The following is an 11,978-nucleotide window of genomic DNA, read 5'->3' on the forward strand; positions in this document are numbered from 1 at the left end:
GAATTCACCCAGGTGTCCCTCATGATTTGCCCAAATGTACCCAAGTGGCCGAATTGGTAAATTGATACATTTTCAAGAACATAACTATAGAAAGCATTTGTGTATGTTATATTAATAAAAAAATACAAGTTTACACACTCCCAGGAATGTCATACATGATGGATCATTAGCTTCCCTACATAAAATGTACTAACAGGAGATGTGACAAGAATGCTGATCCAATGTCTTCGCACACAGAAGTGAAATATTTAAGATAAAGGCCAAGTTAGCAGCAAACACTGATCTAATGTCATAAGTGAACAAACCACACACAAAGTAAAACATATTTTTAAAAGTAAATGTACAATTACAATATTTAGAACACACTCTACACAAGATTGTGCTGCTGGTTCCAAGTCTCTTTCTGCTGTAAAGCACTTACCATCTTCTAATTGTAGACTAGCTGGGTATTCACACCTCTCGATGGCTGGGCGGGGGTTTGTTGTGGAGCCAGAGAGAGCAGCAGTCAGACTAAGTGAGGGATGGAGGACTTGAATGTGGTCTCTTTGAAGTCCGTCTTCACCACTATTGAAGATTTCTTTTCAATCAGTAAGAACTCAAGTTTATTTTATTGAACCGTTTATTTTAGTAATACATCAAATAAACACCAGCACATCTATAAACATATATTATATAGAGTAGGAGGAACACTGTGGTGAAGTGTGTGTAACAATTATTATTTAAGAAAATGTTTTATTAACCTTTGTTTAACTAGGCAAGTCAGTATAAATTCTTATTTACAATGACGCCTACCTCGGCCAAACCTGGGCGACGCTGGGCCAATTGTGCATCGCCTTCTGGGACTCCCAATCACGGCCAGATGTGATGCAGCCTGGATTCGATCCAGGTACTGCAGTGTGTAAGACCACTGTGCCAGTCAGGAGCCCAATGTGCAATGTGTATTGTATGTTGACTTATGTTGTGCCTTTCGAGTGCCTTGTTTGCTATTTATACACATTTCATTAGGGAATTTTTAAATGTATGTACACTGATTTTGCAGGTTTTCCTACTTACAAAGCATGTAGAGGTCTGTAAAAAAAAGAAATCCAGAAAATCACATTGTATTGATTTTTAAGTAATTAATTTGCATTTTATTGCATGACAAGTATTTGATCACCTACCAACCAGTAAGACTTCCTGCTCTCACAGACCTGTTAGTTTTTCTTTAAGAAGCCCTCCTGTTCTCCACTCATTACCTGTATTAACTGCACCTGTTTGAACTCGTTACCTGTATAAAAGACACCTGTCCATACACTCAATCAAACAGACTCCAACCTCTCCACAATGGCCAAGACCAGAGAGCTGTGTAAGGACATCAGGGATAAAATTGTAGACCAGCACAAGGCTGGGATGGGCTACAGGACAATGGGCAAACAGCTTGGTGAGAAGGCAACAACTGTTGGCGCAATTATTAGAAAATGGAAGAAGTTCAAGATGACGGTCAATCACCCTCGGTCTGGGGCTCCATGCAAGATCTCACCTCGTGGGGCATCAATGATCATGAGGAAGTTGAGTGATCAGCCCAGAACTACATGGCAGGACCTGGTCAATGACCTGAAGAGAGCTGGGACCACAGTCTCAAAGACAACCATTAGTAACACACTACGCTGTCATGGATTAAAATCCTGCAGCGTATGCAAGGTCCCCCTGTTCAAGCAAGCGCATGTCCAGGCCGTCTGAAGTTTGCCAATGACCATCTGGATGATCCAGAGGAGGAATGGGAGAAGGTCATGTGGTCTGATGAGACAAAAATAGATCTTTTTGGTCTAAACTCCACTCGCCGTGTTTGGAGGAAGAAGAAGGATGAGTACAACCCCAAGAACACCATCCCAACCGTGAAACATGGAGGTGGAAACATCATTCTTTGGGGATGCTTTTCTGCAAAGGGGACTGCACGACTGCACCGTATTGAGGGGAGGATGGATGGGGACATGTATCGCAAGATCTTGGCCATCAACCTCCTTCCCTCAGTAAGAGCATTGAAGATGGGTCGTGGCTGGGTCTTCCAACATGACAACGACCCAAAACACACAGCCAGGGCTACTAAGAAGTGGCTCCGTAAGAAGCATCTCAAGGTCCTGGAGTGGCCTAGCCAGTCTCCAGACCTGAACCCAATAGAAAATCTTTGGAGGGAGCTGAAAGTCCATATTGCACAGTGTCAGCCCCGAAACCTGAAGGATCTAGAGAAGGTCTGTATGGAGGAGTGGGCAAAAAAATCCCTGCTGCGGTGTGTGCAAACCTGGTCAAGAACTACAGGAAACATAGGATCTCTGTAATTGCAAACAGAGGTTTCTGTACCAAATATTAAGTTCTGCTTTTCTGATGTATCAAATACTTATGTCATGCAATGTGATTTTCTGGATTTTTGTTTTAGATTCTGTCTCTCACAGTTGAAGTGTACCTATGATAAAAAATTACAGACCGCTACATGCTTTGTAAGTAGGAAACACTGCCGATCTTGTAGGTTATCAAATACTTGTTCTCCCCATTATATATACAGTGGGGCAAAAAAGTATTTAGTCAGCCACCAATTGTGCAAGTTCTCCCACTTAAAAAGATGAGAGAGGCCTGTAATTTTTTATCATAGGTACACATCAACTATGACAGACAAAATGAGAAAAAAATCCAGAAAATCGCATTGTAGGATTTTTAATGATTTCATACTGTGCAATGATTGGTTAAGACCACCCAAATGGTTAGGTCATGGGCACTTTGATCCTGGTTGGCGATACGTGAACATGACAGTTATAGCTAGCTAATAAAGAGTTACGTTAAGAAATATCCTGTAGTACTGCATTGTATTATTTTGTACAAAGTGTGCAAAACATGATCCACAATTCATTCAATGTAATTCTAAATTATAATACAACCAGTGTGATTTCAACAATTTGTCAAATGAACAAATTATTGTCTTTTGTTGATTTTATATAACATTCCAACCTTGTTTAGCACAATCTATTCCATTATGCCATAATTATACTATTTGTATTCATTTGCATCTCTGTCAATGACATATTTTTTTATTTTTAAGGTTAACCTCAAAGTTCCACTACTGTGGCTAATCCTTATTGTGGCGAGCTTCACATAAATGGGTCCGACCACCATTAAACAAATAGGAACTGTCTTATAACTATAGCTACTGAAACAGATGTCGTTTTTCTATGTTTTTGGGGAAGAACATTGTTTGCATCCATGAGCTAGCTAGCTTTTTTTATGACCAGCACTGTAGGTGCGCGCGAGACCATTTTACCAGCGTCATAGCATACGTATCGATGAATCGTTGTGACATATGAAATACAAGTGATAGTGTAATCAATGTGTAATAACTACGTAAAACATTCATGAACACGTTAAATTATAATGTGACGTGTAGTCATATGCAGGTCCTGATTGGTCAACAAGCTTATTTGACACGTCAAATAGTATTATTTGACGTGTATCTATTTTGACATGCAAAGATCCAAACGGCGTTCCATACTGAAGGGACATCCCAACAAAGCACCTATGAACTCCTCTATACTGACTGAAAGGCGGGGACAACTGGTTGTCTGACGTAGGCTATTGGGAACTGGTAACAACACACAGTCTGTGATTGGCTAACAACATTTCGATCTGTATACAGCGAGATAAAACCATGCGGTGTTGAGGGAAAGACAGATTACCTATAGATTATAATATTTTCTAGGCCATTAGCGATAATAGGAAATACACAAGACATAGGCTACACTATAGTTCAAGGTGGCTACGTCGAAATGATTGCTGGCACTAGACATTTTTTACGTTTCTTCGATTTATGGTTGAGATTTAATTCATATAAATATAAACTATGGACATTATGACTTTCATTAACACGCAAAAGTTAGTCATGCCGGTCAGCCGTGCAATGCCAGGCAATAGCCACACGGTGGCACGGTTGTCTAGGTTTATATGTCTCCTAAAAAAGTGATTCAAACTGATACAAATAGTCGAATCATGCCATATTTGGAGTAGATACGAAACAAGGTTGGGATGTTGATCGGTCCTTAGCTGTGGTATATTGGCCATGTTGGGTTGTGGATATGTGTTGGTGTGACAGTGTTGTATGATGTACTGTTTTATATTTTGTTTTATGTGTAATATAAGTGTCTTAATGTGTTTGGACCCCTGGAAGAGTAATGGGGATCCAGAATTAAAACAAAATACAAATATACCACATCCTCTCGGACCTTATTGCTTAATTATAATGTTAGATAATAATGTTCCATTAATAACCTTCCAAGGTGTAAAAACCATGGAAATTGAAAACAAAAACTATCTTTTAAGGGAGTATAGGCATTGGTCTGAAGCTGAAAAAGAAAGGCAATGCCTAAGTCCACTCATGCTCTACCAAGGTTTTCCAGCACACAGCTTTGACCCACCACAATAGCTACTGTATGTTGGTATTGCACTTCAAACTATGTGTAGGCAGGTTGCTTATCATTCAAAACTTCCCAAACAGCCTAATTCATACACTTCAGAGGGATAATGGACTTTACAGTGTCCTGCTATTAAAATGATGTGTGTATGTATATACAGTTGAAGTTGGAAATTTACATACACTTAGGTTGGAGTCATTACAACTTGTTTTTCAACCACTCCACAGAGTTCTTGTTAACAAACTATAGTTTTGGCAAGTCAGTTAGGACATCTACTTTGTGCATGACACAGATCATTTTTCCAACAATTGTTTACAGACAGATTATTTCACTTCTAATTTACTGTATCACAATTCCAGTGGGTCAGAAGTTTACATACACTTAGTTGACTGTGCCTTTAAACAGCTACGAAAATTCCAGAAAATGATGTCATGGCTTTAGAAGTTCCTGATAGGTTAATTGACATCATTTGAGTCCATTGGAGGTATACCTGTGCATGTACCTTCAAACTCCGTGCCTCTTTGCTTGACATCACAGGAAAATCAAAAGAAATCAGCCAAGACCTCAGAAAAAAATTGTAGACCTCCACAAGTCTTGGGAGCGATTTCCAAATGCCTGAAGGTACCACGTTCATCTGTACAAACAATAGTACATTGGCAATGAAAAAGAAATTAAAGCGCAAATAAGTCATTCTCTCTACTATTATTCTGACATTTCACATTCTTAAAATAAAGTGGTGATCCTAACCGACCTAAGACAGGGAATATTTACTAGGATTAAATGTTAGGAATTGAAAAACTGAGTTTAAATGTATTTGGCTAAGGTGTATGTAAACTTCCAACTTCAACTGTACACTACCGTTCAAAAGTTTGGGGTCACGTAGAAATGTCCTTGTTTTTTAAATAAAAGCAATTTTTTTGTCCATTAAATCAACATCAAATTGATCAGAAATACATAGACGTAGACATTGTTAATGTTGTAAACAATGATTGTAGCTGGAAACGGCTGATTTTGTTTGGAATATCTACATGGGCATACAGAGGCCCATTATCAGCAACCATCACCCCTGTGTTCCAATGGCACATAGTGTTAGCTAATCCAAGTTTATATAATTTTAAAATGCAAATTGATCATTAGACAACCCGTTTGCAATTATGTTAGTACAGATGAAAACAGTTGTTCTGATTAAAGAAGCAATAAAACTGTCCTTCTTTAGACTAGTTGAGTATCTGGAGCATCAGTATTTGTGGGTTCGATTACAGGCTCAAAATGGCCAGAAACAAAGAACTTTCTTCTGAAACTCGTCAATCTATTCTTGTTCTGAGAAATGAAGGCTATTCCATGCAAGAAATTGAAGATCTAGTACAAGGTTGTGTACTACTCCCTTCACAGAACAGCGCAAACTGTCTCTAACCAGAATACAACGAGAGGAAGGCCCCGTGCAAAAGTATATATTTTACCTTCATTTAACTAGGCAAGTTAGTTAAAAAACCTCTTTGGGATAGGCGGGATGCAAATGTCTCAACTGGCCAATTGCCAGGGAACATGCAGAGCGCCAGATTCAAATAAAATACTATAAAATTCAAACTTTCATTAAATCACACGTAAGATACTCAATTAAAGCTACACTCGTTGTGAATCCAGCCAACATGTCAGATTTTTAAAATGCTTTTCGGCGAAAGCATAAGAAGCTATTAACTGATGATAGCACCAGCAGTAAACAAAGGGGTTAGCATATTTCAACCCTGCAGGCGCTACACAAAACAATGAAATAAAATATAAAACATGCATTACCTTTGACAAGCTTCTTTTGTTGGCACTCCAATATTTGTCATAAACATCACAATTGGTCTTTTTGTTCGATTAATTCTGTCCATATATATCCAAAATGTCCATTTATAAAGCGAGTTTGGTCCAGAAAAGAACAGCTTACAAAAAACACAACGTCACTACAAAATATTTCAAAAGTTGCCTATAAACTTTGCCAAAGTATTTCAAACTACTTTTGTAATACAACTTTAGGTATTTTTAAACGTTAATAATCGATCAAATTGTAGAAGGGGCAATCTGTGTTCAATAAGGAATGAAAAAAAAACAGCACGGCTTTTCACATCTTGCGCAACTCACAAAAGTGTTACCCAGTTCCTAGTGGGCCTACTTCTTCATTGCACAAATGAATAACCTCAACCAAATTCCAAAGACTGGTGACATCCAGCGGAAGCTATAGGAACTGAAAACAGGGTCCTAAGAAATATTTCTTGGCAATAACAACTCAGGGAACAGAGAGAGGCATAAAAAAATAATAATTCTGAACAGTTAGTCCTCAGGGTTTTGCCTGCTACATAAGTTCTGTTATACTCACAGACATGATTCAAACAGTTTTAGAAACTTCAGAGTGTTTTCCATCCAAATATATTAATAATATGCATATCTTATATTCTTGGCATGAGTAGCAGGAAGTTGAATTTGGGTACGCTATGTATCCAAAAGTGAAAATTCTGCCCCCTAGCCCCAAGAGGTTTTAAGAACAAATTCTTATTTTCAATGATGGCCTAGGAACAGTGGGTGAACTGCCTTGTTCAGGGGCAGAACTACAGATTTTTACCTTGTCAGCTCGGATATTCGATCTTGCAACTTTTCGGTTACTAGCACAATAGACGCCTCGCAAGTCTAGAATGCCAGCACCCCGGAGTCGCCTCTTTACAGTTGACTTGGAGACTGGTGTTTTACGGGTACTATTTAATGAAGCTGCCAGTGAGGACTTGCGAGGCGTCTATTTATCAAACTCTCTAATGTACTTGTCTTGCTCATTTGTGGACCGGGGCCTCCCACTGCTCTGTCTATTCTGGTTAGAGCCAGTTAGTTTGACGAATTTCAGAAGAAAATTCATTGTTCTTGCCATTTTGAGCCTATAATCGAATCCAAAATTGCTGATGCCCCAAGATACTCAAGTAGTCTAAAAATGGCCAGTTTTACTGCTTCTTTAATCAGAACAACAGTTTAACTGTGCTAAGATAATTGCAAAAGTGATAAATGATAAACTTGGATTAGATAACACAACGTGCCATTGGAACACAGGAGTGATGGTTGCTGATAATGGGCCTCTGTGCGCCTATGTAGATATTCCATATTTTTTTTAAATTGGGCCGTTACCAGCTACAATAGTCATTTACAACATTAACAATGTCCACACTGTATTTCTGATCAATTTGATGTTATTTTAATGGACAAAAAAATAATAATTGTCTTTTCTTTCAAAAACAAGGAAAATTCCCAAACATTTGACCGCAAACTTTTGAACAGTAGTGTATATGTAACAGTACAGCTTCCGTCCCTCTCCTCATCCCTACCTGGGCTCGAACCAGGGACCCTCTGCACACATCAACAACAGTCACCCACGAAGCACCGTTACCAATTGCTCCACAAAAGCCACGGCCCTTGCAGAGCAAGGGGAACAACTACTTCCAAGGTCTCAGAGCGAGTGGCGTCACCGATTGAAATGCTATTAGCTCGCACCACTGCTAACTAGCTAGCCATTTCACATCGGTTACATATGCAGTACACTACCGGTCAAATGTTTTAGAACAACTATTCAATCAAGGATTTATTTTTATTTTGACTATTTTCTACATTGTAGAATAATAGTGAAGACATCAAAACTATGAAATAACACATGGAATTATGTAGTAACCAAAGAAGTTTCAAACAAATCAAAATATATTTAATATTTGAGATTCTTCAAATAGCAAAGCCTTGATGACAGCTTTGCGCACTTGACATTTTCTCAACCGGCTTCATGAGGCCTTTTGCATTTTGGTAGGCCATCATCATAAATAAGAATTTGTTCTTAACTGACTTGCCTAGTTAAATAAAGGTTAAATAAAATAAATAAATGAGGTAGTCACCTGGAATGCATTTCAATTAACATGGGTGCCTTCTTAAAAGTTTATTTGTGGAATGTCTTTCCTTCTTAATGCGTTTGAGCCAATCAGTTGTATTGTGATAAGGTAGGGGTGGAATACAGAAGATAGCCCTATTTGGTAAAAGACCAAGTCCATATTATGGCAAGAACAGCTAAAATAAGCAAAGAGAAACGACAGTCCATCATTACTTTAAGACATGAAGGTTAGTCCGGAAAATGTGAAGAACTTTTAAGGTTTCTTCAAGTGCAGTCGCAAAAACCATCAAGCACTATGATGAAACTGGCTCACATGAGGATCGCCACAGGAATGGAAGACCCAGAGTTCTCTACTGTAGAGGATATGTTTAACACTTTCCTGGTTACTACATGATTCCATATGTGTTATTCCATAGTTTTGATGTCTTCACTATTATTTTACAATGTATAAAATAGTCAAAATAAAGAAGAACCCTTGAATGAGTACACTGAAAAAACGAGACAAGGTGGGCTGTCAGATTTACGAAAACATTGTGTGATTTACTCAAACATGTTTTGTTTCTCCTCTCAACACGATTTAATTGCTTGCAATCAATGCAACACAAATCACAATCAATGCAACCTCATTTAGGGGGAGTGTGAACCAATAAAGCTAAATTATGACGAATAACGAGGAACAATTCAAACAGCGCAAGAGAAGAATCTTCCAGAAAGAATGCTGGCCCGGAGAAGTGATTGATGGTGACTGATTTTATTCAACGTTTGTCTGTGTGGTTGTAGTCAGAATTGTAAGCAGTAACGTTATTAGTGTTTGCTCCATATCCTCATCTTGTGCTCTTGAGTCTGAAACATATTGGCACAGCAGCTAAAAGGTAAAAGACGATGTTACTAGCTTCTATGAACAGTAAAACAGGACTAGGTCAAGATGAACATTTTGCAAGGAGGTAAAGTTAGTTGGCGAAACACCATGATATTTACCTATTGGTCAAAAACTTCGAATTTACGAAGCCAAGAACTAATTAAGGTTTCTGAGGAGTGAACACCACACTTGAGCTAGCAACAATGCTAGCCAACTTGCTAGCTAACTAATGCTTTGGTGCTTGTGCACGACATCGTCTGCAATCACTTTGCAGCAGCATTTAGTGCAGCATTTATTTTCTTGCGAGGTAAAAGTAAAAAAAAATGTAAAAGTTAATGTATTTGCATCAAAACAGATATTTATTTTCATTACATGTTTAGATCTAATGATTATACACCTAAACCTACTGCTTTCATGCAGTTTGCTCATGGCTGCCCCCATGTTGTAAAACGTGGTGCAAAGGTGACATAGATTTATTGAAATGGGATGTGGAGTTCATTTTAGCACTTGAGCAGTGTTACTTTATATTATGGGTGTACATTTATCAATACATTTAAAATGATTTGACAAAAATAAAAATCATTCAACATATGTACATGAGTGGATGCATAAATCTATACATAATTTAATAAAATGAAAAAAATAATAATGTAATGAACAAAATGTATATTTACAGGTCCATGATGTTTGTCTACTACATTTGTGCTGCTTTGTCTACCCATTCAAAGGCTGTATAGTGTTGGTGAGTATTGTTAGACGTTGTTTTAATACCCCCACCAAAAATAGCTCTGAATGTCAGTCTTTAGGTCTTATAGTATTTCTGTTCTCCTTTCTTCAGTGTTGTGGAAATGTAAGTGTTCAGAATTGGTGTCAATTAGGTCCCAATTTTTGCAGAATTACAAGTTAAAGCACCCATATTACGGCCGTACTGTCCGTTACCCATATACAGTACATACAAAAGTGAACTTTTGCCCCACATATCCCTCAGGAGAAACAGAAGAGCGCCTCGAGGACATGCGGAAAGCTCTACTGTCTGATGTGAAGAAAAGGAACAACAGAGCGACAGTAAAGTTCAAAATGGAGAAGGTGTTTGCATACAGGAGACATGAAGTTGTCCGTGACGCACCCATGGTAGAGGACTTCATGGCAAGATGGCCTGCACTCTTTGAAGTCATTGAGATAAATTACCCATGCTTGTCTTATTGTTGATCGATTGGGTATGTTATTTGGGATTTGTTGGTGAAAGTAGAATATTATTTTCCCTCAGCTTGACACACAAGTGAGCCATATTTATAGTTATCACCATTTGTGCTGACTGCCTAGTTATTTCTCTCCCTATAGAGAACCCTCTAGTTTGCTGCTTGGTTGATCACCTCCGGTCTATTTTCCTTTTTGCAGTTTTTAATCTAATTTGTTTCATTCCTATTTTCAGATCAATGCTGAGTTTAAGAGAATCACCACAACCCCACTCCAGTCCAAATGTCTTTCTCAACTTGATATACACTCAGATAACCTGCTGAAGTTGTTCGAAAGAAGAGTAGGATTTTTTTCACGTACCATACGGTCACGTAAGAAAACAGAATACCAGCTGACTGCTTCTTCTCTAAATAGTTATTTGGGTCATTGTCCTGTTGTATGAGGAAATTGGCTTCAATTAAGCACCGTCCACAGGGTATGGTGTTGCAAAATGGAGTGATAGCCTTCCTACTTCAAGATCCCTTTTACCCTGTTCAAAACTCCCACTTTACCACCACCAAAGCACCCCTAGACCATCACATTGCCTCCATCATGCTTGACAGATGGATGACAGTTCTTCTTTGTGATCCGAGCACCTCAAACTTAGATTCGTCTGTCCATAACACCTTTTTTTCAATCTTCCTCTGTCCAGTGTATGTGTTCTTTTGCCAATCTTAATATATATTTTTTATTGGCCAGTCTGAGATATGGCTTTTTCTTTGCCACTTTGCCTAGAAGGCCAGCATCCCGAAGTCACCTCTTCATTGAGACTTTTGCGGGTACTACTATGTTTTGTGTGTACTATTTAATGAAGCTGCCAGTTGAGGACTTGTGAGGCATCTGTTTCTCAAACTAATGCACTTGTTTTCTTGTTCAGTTGTGCACGGGGGCCTCCCACTCCTCTTTCTATTCTGGTTAGAGCCCATTTGCTCTGTTCTGTGAAGGGAGTAGTGCACTGTCATGCGGGTGAAAGAGGACCCAAACGCGACTTAACAGAAACAGAGTTTATTAATGTTCAAAACGGAATAACAGAAATCCTCTAAAGAGGAAAACTTAACAGAAACAGAGTTTATTAATGTTCAAAACGGAATAACAGAAATCTGATTGAGAGGAAAACAACTGCTGCAGGTCGCTTCGGGTAGGCGCAGGCCGTAGTCGACTGAGACACCTGCTCACACGCAGCGTCTGATGAAGGCACAAAACACGACAGGACAGGGTGATACACAATCACGGCAAAAACACGACAGGACAGGGCGAAACGCAATCACAGCATGGTGAATACAATACAATACAAGGAACCGACGGAACAGGAACGGATCACAAAGGAATAAATAGGGACTCTAATCAGGGGAAAGGATCGGGAACAGGTGTGGGAAGACTAAATGATGATTAGGGGAATAGGAACAGCTGGGAGCAGGAACGGAACGACAGAGAGAAGAGAGAGCGAGAGAGTGAGAGAGGGAGGGGGAGAGAGAGGGATAGAACCAAACAAGACCAGCAGAGGGAAACGAATAGCATGGGGAGCACAGGGACAAGACATGACAATAAATGA

General features: G+C 38.9%; 1 long non-coding RNA gene across 1 annotated transcript; it reads left to right on the forward strand.

Moving 5' to 3' along the window:
• Nucleotides 1–9,011: 9,011 nt before the first annotated feature.
• Nucleotides 9,012–10,926, forward strand: LOC124039236. The gene is made up of 3 exons (XR_006839532.1): nt 9,012–9,072; nt 9,867–9,932; nt 10,179–10,926. It is a non-coding gene; the product is annotated as an uncharacterized LOC124039236 (long non-coding RNA).
• Nucleotides 10,927–11,978: the final 1,052 nt, after the last annotated feature.

This window comes from Oncorhynchus gorbuscha, linkage group LG07 (assembly GCF_021184085.1).
Source record: "Oncorhynchus gorbuscha isolate QuinsamMale2020 ecotype Even-year linkage group LG07, OgorEven_v1.0, whole genome shotgun sequence".
Taxonomy (NCBI): domain Eukaryota; kingdom Metazoa; phylum Chordata; class Actinopteri; order Salmoniformes; family Salmonidae; genus Oncorhynchus; species Oncorhynchus gorbuscha.